The sequence below is a fragment of the Podarcis pityusensis genome, assembly GCF_964106645.2.
Source record: "Podarcis pityusensis genome assembly, chromosome: Z".
NCBI lineage: Eukaryota > Metazoa > Chordata > Lepidosauria > Squamata > Lacertidae > Podarcis > Podarcis pityusensis.
In genome coordinates, this window is record NC_138044.1 from 39,035,377 (window position 1) to 39,051,075 (window position 15,699).

Here is a 15,699-nt window from a genome sequence, read left to right on the forward strand (position 1 = left end):
GTCTGGAGATCCTTGATAAAGTTCTTCAAAGCTGAAGCAGCTTTGGATTTGTATGCTGTCTTGGGAAGCCACATGAAAGCTGCTCTGAGATACAGGGAGTAAGATCTAAGTAAAGTAAAGTGAAAACACTTATGGGATTTAGTTTACTTACACTGTGATAAACATCCTAATCAATCTCTTGAAGCCTTCCCCATGAGTTTCTGAGTCTTGGGTTGTCCAAGGACTTCTTCACACTTGACATCTTCTCCTACACAGAAGCTCAATCCATTCTGGGATAGATGAGCAGTGGTCCAAGATCTTCATGAAATACATGGGAGCTTCTTGCAACAAAACCAGACCAATCTCATGATAGAAATGCAAATAGGTTGAGCACATGAGCTTCACTCAACTTGTCTTCAGGGATCAGTGAATTAAAATAGTAGTTGTTTGCCTATTAAGCTAGGTGTTCCCTTTTCTCCTTGTAGCCCTATCAATATTCAGCTCTGTGTTCCAGGATGTGTATGAAGCCAGTTGGGAATATGGCTTAGATTGAGCCCAAGTACTTCCAGACACAACAGTTGGACACCCTTGGTTTCCTCTTCGGTATGCAGTTCCTTAAATTTTCAGCAGCAAGTTTTCCAGGAGGGGGAGGGGGAGAACAACTACAGGAAGAGTGAACCAGAAGGCACCATAATGTTGGTTCCAGGTTGCAAAATGCTCTCAATGGGTCCTTCTTCTTGCAATTGTCACTTGGTATTTTGTCCAATCTCTACCACTGATGAGAGATAAAAGTTAGAGGAGTAAGGAGTCAATGGAAGCTGCTGTTACTCTGGCTCACTCCAGTCGCTGGCTGATCCTCTTCCTCAGAGCAGGTGGAAATGGCAAGAGCAGCAGCAACAGGGCCCAGGCTGCTCTGGTGATCACCGCTGGCCCTTGGTAGGCCCAATGGTCCTTGACATCTGTCCTGGCACACACAGAAGTTTTCATGTTGATCCTCAGGATTTTGACATGTGAGTATCTTGTGAATGCTGCAACTGTACTCCACCCCTTTCCATTTTTAAATTGCATGCAGTTTTGATGAATTAATTTCTGCCAGGGAACTGCAACCAATCCCAGGTCTCTCATGAGTTCACATAAGATCATCCCATTTTGTCCAGCATTCTGCTCTTACAGTGGCAACCAGATGCCTATAGGAAGCCCAAAAGCAGGACCTGAATTCAATAGCACTTACTTTACCTTGCTGATTCACCTGCTTAATGCATTCACCAATCTATTGGATTAATGCACCTACTTCTCAATACATGCTTGTTCCATCAATGCATTACCTTTATTTATTGACTATCATTTCACTAATGTTTACAGGTATGTCTTAAAAATGTCACATATGATAATCTCATAAAGAAGAAGAAAGTCAAAAATAAGGGGTAATTCCATCTTGCATCCCTTCTTCAAAGTTGGAGGAAAATCACCTGTTCAAGTCTGATCTTTGTGCTTGAACTTCATGCCTGTCACTTGGACTCGATTTGCTAGCGAAATTGTTCTGTGTCTTCCATCACATGTCTTTTATTTCCTGGCCCTTTATTGTCTGCCTCTGTTTGGCTCTTGGGGAGAGATAATTGGGCAAATGATCGACATCAAGTCATTTGTTAAAAAAGAAGTGTGCTTGTTTTATTTGAGCAAATAATTATCTGGGAAAGTGCTTGAATCTTGCTTTTTCTTTTTCTTTTTACAAGACCTAGTACTCAGATATTGTCAGAATGCTGTCAAATAGTTCAAGGTCTGTCAAGGTATGTTGGCAAATCACATTAATAACTTGTAAGGACTTCTCTTTCTTTCCCCCATGTCCGCTGGAAATTCTGAGATGTCAAGGTAGGTTTTCATTGGTCTGTTTAGATGCCACTGGGGCTACAGCAGAAATGACAAAGGCACATATGGGAGTGCACACAGGTCTCTCCTATGCACATACACAATTCTGTAGCACTGTCTAAACCACAATCAGTCCACCAAGCATTGTGCCTACGCAACCTGCATCAATAATAGCAGATGATCTATCAGAGTGCCATACACTTCTCTCTGATACAGCATTTATTTTTTCAATACTGGGTTGGAAAAATCAGCTAGTTGCATTGTTTTTAGGAACACAGGAAGTGGCCTTATACTGATTCAAACCATTGTCTGCACTGCATTGTCTACCTTGATTGGCAGTAGCTTTCTAGGGTTTCACATAGAGGTATCTCCCAGCCTTATCTGCAGGTGTTGAGGACTGACCGTGGGAGCTTCTACAGTGGTACCTTGGGTTACAGATGCTTCAGGTTACAGACACTTCAGGTTACAGACTCCGCTAACCCAGAAATAGTACCACGGGTTAAGAACTTTGCTTCAGGATGAGAACAGAAATCGTGTGGCGGCAGCGGGAGGCCCCATTAGCTAAAGTGGTACATCCGGTTAAGAACAGTTTCAGGTTAAGAACGGACCTCCAGAACGAATGAAGTTCTTAACTGGAGGTACCACTTTATATGCAAAACAGATACTCTAGTGGTGAGCTGTGATCTTTCCCTAGCAGCTGCAGAGGCCAACCACTGCAGGCAACTGAAGCACAGTTTGGTCTCACTGTAGCAAACTACCACTTGGTGAAATTGTTGCCTGCATTCAGTACCCAAACAAACTAAGCAAAAATCCTTCCTCTGAAAAATATTCTCATAAAGGAAAATAAAATGTGCTTCATCTCACTGTATCATTAAACAATAAGATACATGGCATGCCATCCCAGGCATGTCTACTCAGAAGTGAGCCCCACTGAGTTTAATCGGACTTATTAATATAAGTTTGCTAAGGACTGAAGCTTCTAAGCACATTCTTATTTCAAATTAAAAAGTAATGCAAATCAAACACCTTTTGTAGCAGGGATAATTATCCTAACATGAATGCCAAACCACAGTGAACAGAACGGAACAAAGCTGAAAATCAGAACCCTGGTATCTAGAGAAGTGAAGTATGGCATTTGGCATGCAATGCTACTTACCGTATTTCTTCACTATTCTAAGAGAATGTTTACATGTTAACTTTTCATCCACAGGAGTAAGGTAATCTGTGATTCAAGAGTTCACAGATATCACTGACTTCTCTAAGGCCTTTGGTTAAGACTGTGAATCAAGAGAGAATGCAATCTTCTACTAAAGCCTTGATAGCCATGTACAATGAGCATTGGTACTCACCTGTGAATACTGACAATCCCAGATGAATTTTGGGAATGTCCAAAAATAGATATATCCCCACCCCTCAAAACACACACACCCTGGGGGCATTCACCACAATAATGATTTAGCTGAGCTTCAACATTCACTTTGCATCTCTTGAGTTTTAGGATATTTACACAATTTGCTTGAGATTGTCAATATACAAACTGTATATTGGAATTCATTCTTGAGGAAGCATCAGTTCAATATACATAGGGACACAGGAAGAGCCAGCTGGAGCGGGCCAATGGGTAAATGGATTAAAAAAAAACATAGGTGGGGGAAATGACCCTACTGTGAGTGTCTACTATAGACTTCCAAGCCAGACTGAAGACTTGGATGATGCCTTCCTAGAGCAGGTTACCAAGCATTCCAAAGGGAGAGATCTAATAGCCATGGAGGACTTCAACTACCCTATATCTGCAGGAATTTGAACTTACTCTGTCAATAATGTAAGCTCCAGAAAATTCCTGAATTGCCTCACTGGCAATTTCCCAAAAGGTGGAAGAAGCAACAAGGGGATCATCTGTTGGTGCATTGCCAAAATAAACTTGAAACGAGCCTTGAAGCGCATCCCTGAGGCACCCTTAAAACATCTGCTTAGCAACAAGAATTCTCCCCAGCAACAGGTGTCTTAGGGCATTCTGGAGAAATGTAGTTAAGTGTGAGACAGTCAGTGTTGGTCAGTGTGGCCGCCAGAATATGTGAAAGTCTGTGAGTCTGTCTCTCTGGCTGAATGGCTGAAGGGAGCAGAGTATATAGTTCTGTTTCTTATTTTATATTTAGACCGGTAGTATTATGCAACTTGTAATGTAAATAATAAAGACTTTAGAGAAGAACTGGATGGGTGATGTGGTTATTCCTGTCACAGACACTCACCAAGAGAGGGCTGGAATGCTGCTGCTGTGAAAATGCAGGAAGACTTTCTGAGGAGCTTTGCTGAGACAGAGAAAAGGAACCCCTAAGTGTTGGTGCTCATGCACTAACATCATCTATCTTGGGCCTGGTCCTCACCAACAGGGAAGAACTGATTGACGAAGGGAACCTTGGGAGGAAGTATTCATGTCCTTTTGGGTTTCATGATACAGAGACAAGGGAAAGGCGGGAAGCTGAGTGTAGTTGGACATGCATTCTGGACTTTAAGAAGGCCGATTTCAATAAGCCGAAGGAACTACTGGGTTGAGATCCCATGGTCAGAAATACTCAAAAGAAGTGAGTCCAAGATAGATGATAGTTTCTTAAAGGTGGAAAATTGAAGGCACAAATGCAGACAATTGCAACAGGAGAGAGAAGTGGGAAGCATTTAAAGAGACTGGTGTGGCTGCATAAGGAGCTTACAAATGAGCTAAGATCTAAGAATGACATGTATAAGAAAGGGAAGAAAAGGGACAGATTATCACTGGTCAACAACAAATTTGTTGTCTGTGTTTTTTCAGATAATTTAGGACGAATCTGATGGGCTGAATCCAAAAATCACATTGGTTTTCCTCAATCAGGCCAAGTTTTTGAGCTATGGCCACATGTCGTGTTTTTACGTTTTTGTTCACATGTACACTTGTGTGGAGCATCTTAGAAGCAGTTGGTGGGGGTAAAATGCCATGTCGAATAATTGTTTTGATTGGAAATGATTATTTTAATGACAAGAAGTATTCAGGTCCGATAGTTCTGGGTGTTTATGTCGAAAAGGGATCAGTTTGAAGTCATAAAACCTCTAAATCTTCCATAAATTGGTGCGGCTGGGATCAACAGAAAGTACCGGAGCAGCCTCAAGTATCCTGATCTTCAATCAGCACGTCGTCCTGTAGCTCATTGTGATGAAATTCCAGTGCCTATTTCCGGAGAACTTCCTGACATTAGTGACAAAGATGCCTCCAGTGTTGAAGGACATGAAGAGGAAGAAGTGGTTCTTGAAGATGATGCTCCACATCCATTTTCCCAAAAGGAGTTGAATGATCTAGTTCGCGACCTCAGCTTGTCAAAGGACTCTGCCAAACTGTTGGCATCCAGATTGAAGGAAAAAAACCTCCTCTCTGACAGTGCTCGCACCAGCTTCTTCCACAACAGGCATCAAGAGTACCTCCGTTTTTTCTCGGAAGAGAAGGACTTGGTGTACTGTGCAGATATTGCGCAGCTTCTGCTCAAGCTTGGAGTGCCACAGTATGAACCCAAAGATTGGAGACTGTTCATTGATAGCAGCAAGCGATCATTGAAATCTGTTCTGCTACACAACGGCAACCAGTTTGCCTCTATACCCCTGGCTCACTCGAGTACACTGAAGGAGAACTATGAAGCGGTGAAGTATGTGCTGGAGAAAATTGGTTATGATCAGCATAAGTGGTTTATTTGTGTTGACCTGAATATAGTGAACTTTTTGTTGGGACAACAGTATGGCTTCACCAAGTACCCATGTTTTCTGTGCATGTGGGATAGTAGGGACCGTGCTCAGCATTACACGAAGAAGGACTGGCCTGTGCGGGAGGAATTGGTGCCTTGCAAAGAAAGGAAGGAACGTCATCAACGACCCTCTGGTGGACAGAGACAGAATACTCTTCCCACCGCTGCACATCAAGCTCAGCTTAATCAAGCAGTTCACCAAGGCTCTGGACAAGGATGATGACTGCTTCACTTACTTGTGCCAGGCTTTTCCAGGATTGACCATGGAGAAATTGAAAGGTGGCATCTTTGATGGTCCTCAGATCTGTCAGCTCATCAGAGATCCAGAGTTCGGAAACTCAATGAACGAAGTGGAACTGGAAGCGTGGAAGGCATTTGTTCTGGTAGTGAAGAACTTTCTTGGCAACAATAAGGCCAGAAACTACGCAGAACTTGTCAACAACATGCTGACTGCTTTCAGAAACCTGGGCTGGAACATGAGCGTCAAGATGCACTACCTGTTTTCACATATGGACCGGTTTCCTGAGAACCTGGGTTCAATGAGTGATGAGCAGGGGGAGAGATTCCATCAGGACATGAAAGAGATGGAGACCAGGTATCAGGGTCGCTGGGACGCAGTCATGATGGCTGACTACTGTTGGACTCTGAAGAGAGACCTCCCTGCCGCTGAGCATTCCAGGAGTTCCAAGAAACGGAAGTTCAAGCCCTGAAGTTTGAAAAATAGTGAAGCAACATGCAATTTACATGTACTTACCTTTATCAATGCCCACCATTCAGTTTACAATAAACCTGACCTGATGGAGAGAAACGGATGCCATTTCCTGATTCAGCAGTGCAAAAATACCCTAAATCAGTTGTAGAAATCTAGACAACATTCAAAAAGTAAAAAATTGTTACTCAGTGTTATACACAAATGAAGGAAGAGTATACATGAAGAGCCAACAGTTGCAGGGAGAAGGTCATGTGAGCAAAAGCACAGAATCAGCTCACACCTGCAAGAAGGGTAAAAATAATTAAAAAAGGGTTCTTTTGTGATGTTTGAAGCAAGAGGAAGAACAAGCAAGTAGTGGGTCCTCTGCAAGGAGAAGACAGAGAAATATTGTTGGGTGACAGAAAGAAGGTGGAACTGCTCAACACCCATTCTGCCTCTGACCCAAAAGGAAAGCTGTGTCCAACTTAGTGATAACAGAATAAACAAAGGAAGGAGGGAGCAGAAACCCAAGATAGGAAAAGAGGTGGTAAGAGAACACCTAGTTACTTTAAATGAATTCAGATATACAGGGCCTGATGAGCAGCACCTAAGGTTACTAAGGGAGCCTGCAGCTTTAATCTCAGGGCCTTTATAATATTTGAGAATTCCTGGAGAACAGGTGAGGTCCCTGCAGACTGGAGGTCAAATGTTGCCTGATAGGTCTTATTCTTCATGAATTTATCTAATCCTCTTTTTAAGCCTTCCATGTTGCCTGAGACTATAAATATCTACTACCTGATCTTTTTACTAGAGACAGCAAGAACTGAACCTAGGATCTCCTGCTCTACAAATATCTGGTCCATGTGCTTTATGGTCCACCAATCCTCATTTTGCCCAGAAAGTCATTTTGGACAAATGTCCACCTGTCCTACACTTGATAACATAGCAGGTGTGGTCAGCAGTAGACATCATGGGGCCAAAATGGGGTTTGCAAGCTCCCAAATGTAGCTAATCATTGGGGTTTGCACCCACACAGCTTAATTCCAAGCCACGTGGGTGAAAATGGTCATCTGATGTCATTGGGATTGTCAGGTGACTGAGAGTTGGGCAGCCCTGCCAAACGTAGCCAGCAGGGGGTGGGGCAGAGAAGGACTGGTCTGGTGACCAAATCCAGTTCCCCATCATTGCATTAAATTATTCATCTCCAAAGGAAGGACAGGAGTCTGGCTTGGCCTGAGGCCCAGCAACCTTTTCACACTGACTTGAGCCAACTGCATGCCGGCTGCCGACATGTGCACATTCTGCTGTTTCACAGAGGTGTTCAGTAGAATCTCTGAGATCCTTCCACATTAGATTCCCTGAGCGTCAAATTTAACCAGACTGTCACTTTATTATTATCAATACATCACAACCATGAGAAGCACAGAGTGGGAGGAAATGTGTGGGTTAATAAATACTTATTTAAGTTCATAATAAGAACTTGGTATGAAAGATTAGTGTAGGTAGGTGCAAAATTACGAAGTGCCAAACCAGAGATGTAAAGGCGGAGGAAGCCTTGGAGCAAAGAAGGTAGGGGGCCTCCCATGAGGAAAAGTCAGAAAAACAGACCTGTCATTAAGCATGCATTTGCCCCTATTTTAAGCCCATTATGTGGAAACAGGTCCTGCTGATTTAACAGAATATCATGGTAGTTATCCAGCAAGGGCTCTGACATGAATGCAGGAAGGTGTTTGTGTATGCTGGGATGTTTCATGTATTTATGCAATTCAACAGTTCTTTGTTATCATGAGATCATTTGTTTCTATGCTTTAGAGGAGGGGTTTTAAATATGGGTAACGGTGTCTACGTGACAGCAGGAAGAGGACCGAACTGAAAAAGCTAAGGCCATAAAATACCAGGGATTTGCATGGACCTCTTCTGTATAGGACCAATAGGGTTGCCTATAACTTTTCAGTTAAAATGAAATAACCTAAGTGAGTCATGCATGACCATTATTTTCAGTGGACCTACTCTGGATAGGAGCAACACTGGGAAACTACCCAATATGTCTAGGTTTGGGAATGAGAATGTGGAACGCTGTTTTTAGCTCCTGTGCTCCTTACTTCCAACTTTTTGATTGCTTCTCTCTTTTCTGTGGCGTTATCATTTCCCACATTTGTTGCACAGTGCCTCAAGTTGGTTTTTGTTTTGCTTGCTTGTTTTTTGAACAGGACAGCAGGATAGAAATGTTTGCAATAAATAAATAGATCACATTAAGCACAGGAAGCTGTCTTACACAGAGTCATTCCACTGGCCCCAAAAGCTCATGTTTTGGCGGCAGCTTTCCAGGGTTTCAGGCAGGAATTATTCCCATCCCTGTCAGGAGATGCCAGGAATTAAACCAAGCACCTTTTGTATGCAAGGTGGACAGGATACTTTTTCATAAGGTATGCAGTGCTGATGTTCTTATTTTTTGAATCATCATCCTCAGGTGGTGGAAAATCTTGGGCCATTCCTAGAAACTGTCCTTGTTTCTCAATTTGACCCTTTTACATGGTTTTGTATGTTTTGTGGTATTTTATGAATTGTGACTTGCCATTATTTTCATTGATTATAATTTATTAAATCTGTATTGAAACTGTTTAATTACTATTTGCTGACATTTAACTTTACTGTTTACTTTTATATTCTAATGGATTATTGAATATTGCTTTAATTTATATGTTGTTTATTTTAAAGTTATGTTTTTATTATTACTTTTTTGTATTGGATCAGATTGTTATTAGGTATATGGTCCTTATTGTCTATTTTGTTGTTTGTTCAGCTTGTAAACCGTCTTGTGTGCAGTAATATAGAAAGGCACTACGCAAATGAAAGTCAAATAATTTAAAAGAAGAAATTTAAGTTGTTCTGGAATTACCATGAAAATCCTGGGGCAACTGGTTTAAGAACAAATCCAGTAAGTGTGAATTATGATAGGAACATAGGAAGCTGTTTTATGAAAAGTCAGACTATTGACACACCTAGTTCAGTTCTGCCTACACTGACTATTAGTGGCTCTCCTGGGTTTCAGAAAAAAATTCCTACCAGCCTGACATGGAGACACTAGGGATTGAACCCAGGACATTCTGCGTGCAAAGCATGGATTCTATCACTGAGCTACAGCCTTCCCCTATATACCTTAGACACTGAGGATATTAATGGGCAACTCCAGAGGATGGTAGTACCATTCAACATTTGCTGGGCTGCCAAGACCAGTCAAGGACCCACCACTTCAAAAGGACTAGTCACCTGGGAAGGGTGAAAGGAGAGCAAGAGAATTCTTGATCTGCTTGCCCTGTGTCTTGCAAAATCCTGAAGCCAACTCTGGAGCATTTCCTTGAAAGATGTGCAATTTTGGAGATGGGGGGAGGAATATTGCTTGAACAATTGCGGCTGAACTGTCTTATTTACAGTAGGGAATAAATGCTTTTAAAGTGTTGTACACAAAGACATTACTGTCTGCAATCTTAAATGTTTATAAACTGTCACTTTAGAAAAAGAAGCTATTTTGAGCAGAAGCTATGGGCAGTGCCAAAAGATGTCTCCAAAACATTTGCCCAAGAGGGACAAAAAAGAAAAAAGAAAATTGGGGGAGGCCTATTTCTGTTTCTTTTTATATCAAAAAGCAACAACATGCCAGCTTTTAAGCAGTTTTAAAGGGCACCGTTAATTCTTTGATGAAAATGTGTATACATCTGGCACCAACAACTGGCTTGACCCATATTATATTCCCAGGTGACTTGGCCTGGATGATGGAGCTTTAGAGCTGATGACTGCTGGTTCTTAGGAGCAGCTTTTGTGCTCAAAAACAAACACACAATAATGCAAGCAAGCAAGCAAGCAAACAAACAAACAAGGGAGCAATTTGCTGGTTCAGAACAGGGAAATATACGTTCTTATTTCCATTTCCATTTTATATAAAGGGTAAACAAGCATTTGGCCAGCACAGATGGTCACATACAAAGAGCTCCTCCGGAGCACCCAAACACTTGGGCATTTCCAGTGTTTTGTTTGTTTGTTTACTTCCCCTGCTTAACAGAAGTTCCTGCATAATTAATTCACTTAATTTATTGCCACAAGAAGTGGCGATGGTCTCAGAAGCTTAAATGGCTCTAGAAAAGGGCATGGCACATTCAGGGAGGGTAAGGACCTATAAGGAGGAGGGAGGGAAGCTGTGACCCACCAGATGTTGCTGCACTACCACTCATATCACCCCTGCCCATTGACTCTGCTGGTTGGGGCTGATGGGAGTTAGAGTCCAGCAACATCTAGAGAGGAACAGATAAGGACTGGCAAATCTGTCAACTGCAGTTTCCTCCGTTTCTCATTCTTCCAGTCATAAGCTCAGTTCTCTGCATTTCCTCATCAATTTGCAATTCTTTTTTAAAAGCCCTCATAAAAATTCACCAGCATTTTAGCACAATATAATGTTTGAATGCAACTTTGCCTAACACATTTTTTGCAGTGCATTTCCCCCTAATATAATGTATTTTTATATGTCATTTTCACAAGTTGTTGTTGTTTAGTCGTGTCTGACTCTTCATGACCCCATGGACCAGAGCATGCCAAGTACATGCATTTTCACAAGTACATGCATTTTAATCCAAAATTTGCCCCACTACTGTATTTTTGTACATACAGGTAACTCTCAACTCCTGCTTGCTTAACATGTACAATTTTAATTTTACGTGGTTGAAAGCTGGTTGGCTGAAATCAGACAAATTAGATGCATGGAAGGTGGAGAGCTAAAAAGCTTTTTTTGCACAGGGTCTTCCTGGCATGGAAATAACTTTTAAGCTCTGAAACTAGTTTACCAGACTCTGGGAAGCTCTTGCATGGATTCTGGATGGGAGAGATCTCATAGGAACTTGGACAGCCTTGAAATATATTGAGAGCCTTGCGCATACTCAGAGCCTGCTAACCAAGTCTGAGAGCTTAAAACCCTATACATTGCTTGGAGGGAGTAGGTAAGACCTGTCTGGTTTTCTGGCTCTGGGTAAGGCTTTTCATGAGGGGACAGTTTCAAGGGGGTGGGCTTGTACTTTTGCATATAATTGCCATTCCTGGAATGTGACCCTTGCAAAAGATGTGAGCTGTCTTGTATTACTTGGCTGGACAACCGCACTACAAAACTAGGAGAAGTGCAAATTTCAAAGAAGTGCTGTGTTTTGGTTTGCACATTGCATTGGAAAATATGAATTAGATGGGTTCACTTTGTACTGTAAACTGAACTGACTGAATCGAATCTCACCCAAATCCGTAACAACAGGTTCCCCAAACCTGATGTAGAAAGAACGGATGGCAACCATGGATGGACTTTTCCAAAATGTTCCCTGATTATGGAACATTTTCCCTAACATTATGGGGGTGGTGTGGTGTGTGTGTTTAGGACACAGAGACTAACACTTTCTTTTCTGTCCAGGCATAGTGTCTAGATTTTGTTTTCCTTGCTGTGGATGTTTTTGCTGTGGATACAGTTTTGCTTGCTATATGGACCCTTGTTTTGTATGTTGGTTACATCACATTCTTAGGTTTGACAGGTAAAGGTAAAGGGACCCCTGACCATTAGGTCCAGTCGTGGCCGACACTGGGGTTGCGGCGCTCAGCTTGCTTTATTGGCCGAGGGAGCCGGCGTACAGCTTCCAGGTCATGTGGCCAGCATGACTAAGCCACTTCTGGTGAACCAGAGCAGTGCACAGAAACGCCGTTTACCTTCCCGCCAGAGCAGTACCTATTTATCTACTTGCACTTTGACGTGCTTTCGAACTGCTAGGTTGGCAGGAGCTGGGACCGAGCAATGGAAGCTCACTCCGTCACGGGGATTCGAACTGCCGACCTTCTGATTGGCAAGTCCTAGGCTTTGTGGTTTAACCCACAGTGCCACCCACATCCCAGGTTTGATAAGCCAATGCTTATTTTATCTTTGCAAGCAAGGGTGAGGTACAAAGCTTTCACATTGTGGGAGTGCCTTTGAGTCATGCAGAGCTTTGCTGGAAGCCAAACTGAATGCTTTGGTGGTTGGATTTGGATCCTGGATTTTCAGCTGCATCTCCATGTTATACCTGAAGTCTATATCTGGTTTTTTTAAGCATAAGAAAAGACCTGCGACTTGATCAGTCCAGCATCCTGTTCTCACAGTGACCAAACCAGATGACAAGTAGGGCTAGCATTCTCCTCTGCTTGGCATGAATGAACAGAATCTGACTTATTAGGAAAAAGCAGTCCTGCTAGGTCAAGATCCTGTCCAATGCAGTACCCTGGCTCTGAGAGTGACCAGTTGGATGCATCTAGGATGCCCACAAGCTGGAAAAGAAAGCAATAGCTTGCTCCCACCATTGTGCCTCAGTGACTGGTATTCAGAGGTATAGTGCCTTTGATTATCGAGGCACTATATGGTCATCGTGAATACTATCCACTGAGAGCCAATATAGTGTAGTGGTTAGAGCAACAGACTAGGCCCCAGGAGACCAGAGTTAAACCCCCACTCAGTCTAACTCCCCCTCTTTTTTTAATGGAACCCCTTATATGGGATTTGTATATAAATTTTCCCTTGGCTATTTTTGCTGACCCATGTAGGACCAGCATGGATAATTGGCCCCATGAATATTTGACGTTTTCTCCTCCCCTTATGGCTTTGATCTATAGGCTACCACTAAAACGAGGCTGCATTTTAAGCTGCATTTTAAACTGTATTCTAACTTACATTTTAATCAACTGGTTTTTGTTGTTGTTGTTGTTGTTTTTTAAAAATGTTTTTACTGTATTTCTATTTAGTGTTAGCCGCCCTGAGCCCAGTCTTGGCCGGGGAGGGTGGGGTATAAATAAATTATTATTATTATTATTATTATTATTATTATTACAACTTACCTCACGTTTGTGAGGTAACTTACCTCAGTCTAACTTACCTCACATGTCAGTCTAACTTACCTCACATGTTTGTTCTGTAAGGATAAAATGAGGGAAGGGGAGAACTGTGTATGCCCCTCCCCCACTCTGTGCTCCTTGGAGGAATGAGAGGATATAAATGTAAAACCAACCAACCAGCCAGCCAGCCACATCACATTATTCAGAGGCAGTAAGATATCTTTTTACCTAGACTCTCAAAAGAAGGTTGTGATCTGCTTCAAATTCTACTCCTTCTGGACACCTTACCTAATATGACAGTGTGAACAAGAGGGAATTTAAGTATTTCAGAAACTCACATCGGTTACACTATAGTAAAATGTTTGTGAGGTAACTTACCTCAGTCTAACTTACCTCACATGTCAGTCTAAATTACCTTACATGTGTGTTCTGTAAGGATAAAATGAGGGAAGGGGAGAACTGTGTATGCCCCTCCCCCACTCTGTGCTCCTTGGAGGAATGAGAGGATATAAATGTAAAACCAACCAACCAACCAGCCACATCACATTATTCAGAGGCAGTAAGATATCTTTTTACCTAGACTCTCAAAAGAAGGTCGTGATCTGCTTCAAATTCTACTCCTTCTGGACACCTTACCTAATACGACAGTATGAACAAGAGGGGATTTAAGTATTTCAGAAACATTGGTTACACTATAGTAAAGGTTGGGCTACGGAATAAGCCTTTGAGCTCAAATGTATACTTGGATATTTCCCCAACCCTAGCTTTTATTCCCGGTGGTAATGACTAGAGAAGTGAAGAAAATGGCATAAAACTTCCTTTGTTTTAATCATATACAGCTTTTGCTGCTATCCAATATGATTAAAGTAAATGATTATTGCACTTGCTCTGCTGATAGAAGCATCATTTATGAAGATATTCAGGGGGGAGCTGTATTAACTGCCTGCACGTTTTCCCATCAATAATCTTCCTGCAAGTGGGTTGGTTAACTACAGAAAGTAATTACAAATTATTGTTGGCTCTTTTTTTTTAAAGAGTAGATTGCATGGAGGGGGGAGAGGAACAGCAGCCCAGAGAATTTAATGGAATTCTTCAGGGTATTACTTTTCAATTAATGGGATTAATTTAATGAAATATCCCTTTCCTAGCTGGGTTATTAGATTTGACAAAGGGCTGTGAAACTGAAACATGCATTGTATTTCAGGAACAAGCCATGGGTTTATGCACCCTCAAACAATGCACACCCCAATGCCTAACTGCATAGCATCATCACAATACCTGCTGGTGGGGGAAAATTCTATACACCTTTTAGGCAAATCCATAGCATTCAACACATCTCCAATGAGAATAGGGATGCCCTACTTTCCTATACAGTCATACCTTGGGATAAATACGCTTCAGGTTGAGCGCTTTCGGGTTGCACTCTGCAGCGACCCGGAAGTAACGGAGCACGTTACTTCCGGGTTTCGCCACACATGCATGTGCAGACGGTCAAAATGACATCATGTGCATGTGTGGAAGCGGCGAAACGCGACCCGCGCATACGCAGACGCGCTATTGCGTCCTACGTTCTGTTCGGGATGCGAACGGGGCTCTGGAATGGATCCCGTTCTCATCCCGAGGTACCACTGTACAGGGCTGCCTTCAGGTGTCTTCTAAAGGTTGCATAGTTGCTTATCTCCTTGGGTCATACAATACCATACTCTCCAACATACTCCAGTGAAAATAAGGATGTCCTAAAGAAAAGTGGGACATTCTGGGATCAAATCAGAAACTGGGACGGCTTCAATAAATCAGGGACTGTTCCTGGCAAACAGGGACACTTGGAGGGTCTGCAAATCTCGAAGGCACGGGGTATTTTGTCAGGGAAGGAAGTAGCAACCCTATTTTTAAAATGTGTCTTTAAAAATTCAACATGGATATTGTTTCTTTCTTTCTAAAAAATCACCAGCTGAGCATCTGGTTATTTAACTATCCTAGTATCCATTAACCTGAGCTATATACAACAATACGTAATAAAAATTAGCAATGAAAAATTATCAGCTTAAAGAGCCAGCAAATCCAGAAACAATATAATTTTTTAAATGTATCTTTCTAAACTTAAACTTTCTAAAAACTTTCATTTTCTTACTGTTTAATATGTAACTTGAGAAAAATAGTAATTCATTTTCAGCAAAGGTCTTGGCAATCTAACATTCGAACACCCCCCCCCCCTTATTTTCAAGCAAGCTTATTTACATATCTGAACTCTGGTTGTTGTTTTTTAATGCTCAGTGCCCTGTGCTAGATATGCAACCGAGATACAAGGCTAACATTTGGCAACCCTGGCTGGGATCTGAAGAGTGAATCCTTGAAACGTATCTGCCTGCCGCACCTACCAGAGGCCACATACAAACGGGGACAGACTGGCCCAGTAAAAACCACTGGTGTATAAGCAGAGACTCATATAACCCATCCCACTCAATCCATAACCCATCATATAACCACATCCAACTCAACGAATGCAACAAGAGA

At 42.1% G+C, this 15,699-nt stretch overlaps 1 protein-coding gene and 1 long non-coding RNA gene across 2 annotated transcripts in view; one reads left to right on the forward strand and one right to left on the reverse strand.

Moving 5' to 3' along the window:
• Window positions 1-15,699, reverse strand: part of LOC308468757 (glutamate receptor 3) — a 209,521-nt gene that overhangs the window by 22,289 nt on the left and 171,533 nt on the right. The window lies entirely within an intron of this gene.
• Window positions 10,259-13,059, forward strand: LOC308468767. The gene is made up of 2 exons (XR_013981862.1): window positions 10,259-11,852; window positions 12,217-13,059. It is a non-coding gene; the product is annotated as an uncharacterized lncRNA (long non-coding RNA).